We start from the raw sequence: 6,000 nt of genomic DNA on the forward strand, positions 1-6,000 counted from the left end.
TACAGATTAGGCGAAATCATATACATCAAAAGAAATACTTAATAAAGACCATCTTAGCCTCGAAACCATGCATTTGAAGATTTAAGATCAAGAAGGTTCGCGTAAAAATTTTTGGGAATGAAATAGTTAGTTGTTGCTACATGTAAAGATATATCCATAAATATGTACATTTAATTGGAATTGTGGTCACATACCAATTTTAAATCCCAAAATTCTTATTTCATTCTGTATCTGAAAATAAGAATTGTAAAGTGTGGTGTGTATTGAGAAAAAAACTTCGAAGCGAACACAACAAAATTTGTAAAAAAATATTTTAAATTATTATAATATTCTTTTTAATTTGTAATTTTCAGCATGGAATCAAACTCAACGAACGATACTCAAATCAGTTTGGATGACATAGATTATCAGCAATTTCTGAAGAAAGATATCCCCGCCACAGTCTTTCTTATTCTTCTTTCAATAATTGGAAGTGTAGGCAATATCCATACGATCTTAGTTTATCTTTTCTCGCCGATTATGGCGAAACTAGCGGTTCGATTTTTCATCCTATGGCTCGCCTCTATTGACCTTACAGCATGTTTGTTTTGTATGCCTTTTGAGATTTTTGACATCCGGTACAGCTATACCTTTTCGTCAGTCGGTGGTTGTAAATTCTTTTGATTCTTGAATCATGTCGTCACTCTGGCTTCCGGTGGACTTCTAACCACCATTGCAATTGAAAGATTTCGGATTAACACCAAACAATTGCATCGGAACACGAGAAAACCCGTGACTTGGATAAATATTATATCAGGTATAATAATTGGGCTTGCTGTGGTATTATCGATTCCAGCGTTTGTATTTTATGGTTTGAATGAAAAGGAAACTAGCATTCTTGGTTTGACGGGTAGAGACTGCACTATTTTATCGGAGTATCAAAATTTACGCACTGCTGTTTCATACTCCGGCGTCGTGATTCTTCTGAGTACTATTTGTGTCATTATATGTGTGGTTATATATAGAAAAATATTGTACGTGATATGTACTCAAATGAAGAAAGAAAAAAAACGAAAAGACAAACCAAATCACTACCATGTAAATGAGTCCACGTCCGACCTGAAATCATTTAATACGCAAGCGATCTCAACAATTAATAATAGTGAGGTGGAACTTAGAAATGTACAAACAGAGGTGACTGGAAAGTCGAAAGATAAGTCGTCAAAAACAGCCAGCAAATACAAGAAAGGGAGACGACTTACTATAAGCCTTATAGTGGCAACTGCAGTTTCGTACGCAGGATATTTAATTTATGTGTTCACAATTTTGGTAAAAATTACGAATCCTAGATTGTACGAAAACAGTATCCGACCAGCATCTGCGATCCTTCTACGTGCGTATTTCATCAACAATGCATCTTATCCTATTGTCTTTTGTGTCATTGACAAGACTTTCCGAAAGGAATGCTTGAAATTGTACAAGAAAAACAAAATGTGCTAAGAAATTGTTCCAAATGTATTAATGATACATGTAACAATATGAGCAACAACATAATGTATACAATACTTTGACCGTTTAAAATAGCCATGCCGCATTGTAGGTTAATGCTTGGATAAAAAGAAAAAACTGCGGCCATATTTCGCCTATTTTTCCATGATTCTTAAATCTTGGAAAGGCCAGTGCTTACCACTCAGATTCGACTTTGTACCACAAACTACAAAACAAATAGCATATGAGTCATGTTAGATGATATTCGTATTAAAAATCACACTAAAAAATATCTAAGTGAAGCAATGTATAGTCTGTACAATTGTCTTCTAATGTTAACTATGCCAAACAAAAAATGTGTTTCGCTTCTCCAAATACGATACTAAATTGATCAGCATGAATTATATCCTGAAGCTACCATACACGATGTAGTTTGTCATGGTCATGTTTAATTGTTATGTTTCAAGGAGCATCTGGGAAATCGTTTTGGAGAGAAAAAGATTCATAATATCCTTCCCGTCATCTGACTAGGATTTATGTCGATACTTCCGTTAAAGTTTCTCGTTTTATCACGGCGACAATACTAACATTTTCTAAATTTGCCCCTTTTTTATTATAAAGACCTGGATAAAACAGTTATGTCTGGGGATAGTACTTGATTATTCTGTTTTAAAAATTGACACCGAATAGTATCATGACCAACTTCCAACGGAGCTTGTTTATTTTATCAATGCCCACCGTCATTTTACACCAAATTTATGAAATTTTGGAAGTCTTTTCGAATAATCCTTTAGAAAATATTTCAATAGGTTTCAAAATTTATATTGTGAATATACACACTGCTGTTATTCATAAATAGTAAAACATTCATAGATAGTAAAAAATACAGTATAAATCACAGCGCTCCTTATTCGAATACCTCTACCAACTTAAAGCTGGGAAAATGTAAAATAGTACCGTTTTCCCATAACGCCAATAGGAAAACTTTGGATGACTCCGATCTCTCCTTGTATACGGAATTGGCTGAACTGTGACGAATGCCGATAACTGACGCAATTGATTTGAAGTACATTTCTTTAGAACACTGCGAATAAAAGAAAAATACTTTTACAGTTTAGTGTACTACGTTGAGGACAAATTATATCACAATTATACAAAACTTCTTGAGCTAGCTCTAAATATTGATACAATTGTATGATGCGGAGGACTTTACTTCAATGTAACAGCTTCTGGTGTTCTCATTTTTACATTTTCTAACATGACCAGGTTACTTTTTTTCATTTAAATTCAAGCCACAATTTTTCCAATGTGATTGCACTTCTATTTGCTATTTTATGCATTACAAATGCTTTAGCTTTAGTTTAGAGATTATAAAACAAATAATTATGTATTTGAAACTAGTGTATATGAATTATTTCTCAGACGGTCCCTAAATTAAATTATTTCATAAAGTCAGTATACAACCAGCAAGATAAAAGATAAATGAAAAACTCACCCGAATATGAAATAATTTCCTTTTTAAATATATATATAATAATCACAAGCAAGTCACAAGTGCAATGCACACTTCACCTTTGTGTCAGTCCATTGAGCGTAATCAAACAGACTTTTTCTACCTGCGTCATACATCAGTAAATCATTCACCTTTCAAACACCAGTACTAATTGACCATGAAATCCACGCATTTAATTTTAACAAGTATCAACATTCAATTTTAACACTGATCTTTTGAAGATTAGTATACTAGATAAGTTAACAGTGCATATTGAGGGATAATACAACATCACTTTAAAATTCTCTACAATGAAAAATTGCAGTCATATCTTTTAAGACAACAAACACAACACACTATGCTCAGATATTTAACAATATAAACATTTGCTACAGGCTTTTCTTTTTATGAAATTGCCACTAACATTTATCTTAATATTTAATGTTATATGTTTAAAGATTAACGGAAAATATAATATATCTTCTCCGATTTTCATAAACTGACAACTATAGTCATATTCATATTGAAAGAAATAAGAAAAATAAACAAACACAAACACAATCACTACGCTCATACATTATTAGAATAGTAACAAGAGTTAAATCCTTTTCTATAACAATAAAATGATAAAATCTAAAATTTGTACTAGAGGATGTCAGTTAGACAACCACACACAGATTATTGTATAATTATATATATGCACATCCCAGCACTTCTGTTTCGCTGACATTCTCTGTACTTACAACAAAATCAAACAATGTCATTGTTTTAATAATATACTGGTATAATTTTTTTTTCATATTTTTCTATTTTTGCTCCATATATATATTATATAAATATATATATATATCTAAATAGGCGATTAAGGGTGTAGGTAGGGGTGATTCCTCGTTCAATGACAGAAGTATTTTTTTCTCGTCAGGGAATGAGGAATCACTAAATACCAGTATGTCTTTGGAAATTTATTTGGATTAAATTGACGCAACTTGCCGTTATGGAAAAGGAATAACTTCAACCAATCCTTACTTTAAGGATTCATTATTTGCTACATCAATTGAGGGAGACGTCCTAACATTGGTTGCATTTAACTAGCACATGTCTTGTTACATGTTTCTAAATATACTTTTTTTTTATATAAGTATAACACAGACGACACAAAGGTGAATAACCAGATTACATTTCTAAACAATTTTATGATACCTTTCAATAAATAAAGCATTTCATTAGGGACTATCATTTGCTTTTTTTTTTTTTTTTTTTTTGCTTTTTTTTTTCATTTTCCTATTACATGTATCTTCTGTTATGTGTTTTTTTGTTTTGTTTTTTGTCTCTCAACATATATATATATTTCTGAGTAATTCAGTCAACCATGTTCGCCAAAGTTTGACATAAAACTCGCCAAAACGTATTACTTAAAATAAATTAAGGACTGAAAGTATATATACATAATACTTATGTTATATGAATTTAAGGCGCAATTACTACATAAGTAAGTCGCCTACCAAAACCAATAACAACAACATTACAAATGCAGAAATAAATTAGGAAGGTGTATGTACAAAATAGTTTGTAAATAATACACTGTCCATACAAGGGACTTTATTAGTCACTCAGCAACACAAATCTAAGGGCAAACATTGTGTTATCAAGGCAATTGTTTATTGGACGAGAGATATTACTTAAAGCCGACACATTATCAGAACAATGCACCAAAACGTATCTAAATTAAACAAAAACAGATAAAAAAAAAACTTGTGAGAACATGGTCACTGAACAAAAGTTATAACCAAAAGAAACACACACAAAAACCCCAACCAAACAACGATGTAACATAAATAATTCCTTTAACAAACGGAACAGAGTCAATAATTTAACGTGAAAAACAGTGTGAATTTTGGAAAATAAACAATATTACCCACTTTACTTGTCCTCGATTTTTCCTGTGTTTATATTCTTCGTATTCTTTCAACAAAGAATAGCTTACAAAATGTCAACGAGAAATGTATGATGGTCTTGATTGGGTTTACAGAATAGAGAATAATGTAAAAAAATGGCCGAAAAAGGTACACAAAATTTATTAAAGAATATCTACTTATAAAATTATGCACACACAAAACATAAGGGAATAATGGGGTGCTAAAATACAAAATCAATAATAATGAGCAATAAAATAAAGGAAAAAGAAAATATGTAAAATAATCGAAGAATGAAGAATTAATCGACACCATCCAGACCTTTCAGCCTATTGATTTGCGAAGAAAAACATTATATCATAACTTTTTTTGTTATATCTCAACCCCGCCCCCTACACCTCTAGCCAAAGAAGAACAAGCACACGCACAGCAATACGCACAATAAAACTCCGTTTACAGAAGTCCGAGTCCGATGAAATAGTAAAAAAAAAAAAAAAAAAATAAGCAAAATAACAATGATACATTCATTAAATGACTACTAGTAGTTACTGCCATGTCAGCTCCAGACCTCAATTAAACTGGATGGAAGCTTATATCTTTATCATATGAAATCAAGCACAATCGCTCCCGTTCGTATTACAATTATAAACCTTACTTACAAAATACGAAAATACCCAGATGGAGACAGAAAATATAATTAATGCATGCATGCCAATAAATTCTGAAAGTACAATAGAATTTGGTCCCAGTGAAGAATCACACTGAATCTTCCAGAAAATATACTGAAGATGATATTATCAAAATGCTGGACATTTTGATCGACAATATATTTGTTGAGTTTGGAGGATTTATATTTCAACAGACAATCGGTATTCCAATGGGTACTAATTGTGCACCCCTGTTGGCTGATTTTTTTTTGTACTCGTATGAAGCAGAATTCATTCAGAACCTTCTAAAAGACATAAAGAAAAAGCACCTTGCGAAATTCTTTAATTTTACTTTCCGATATATTTATGATGTTCTATCATTGAATAACCCATACTTCAGCCAATACTTACATCTCATATATCCCAGTGAACTTGAAATTAAGGATACTACTGATACTAGAAGGACTGCTTCATACCTTGA

The 6,000-nt window shown here is 31.6% G+C and overlaps 1 pseudogene; it reads left to right on the top strand.

Moving 5' to 3' along the window:
• The first annotated feature begins 351 nt into the window (after positions 1–351).
• On the top strand, positions 352–1,782 carry LOC139498259 (neuromedin-U receptor 1-like; annotated as a pseudogene).
• The last annotated feature ends 4,218 nt before the right edge of the window (positions 1,783–6,000 follow it).

Source organism: Mytilus edulis, chromosome 12 (assembly GCF_963676685.1).
Source record: "Mytilus edulis chromosome 12, xbMytEdul2.2, whole genome shotgun sequence".
NCBI classification, from domain to species: Eukaryota; Metazoa; Mollusca; class Bivalvia; order Mytilida; family Mytilidae; genus Mytilus; species Mytilus edulis.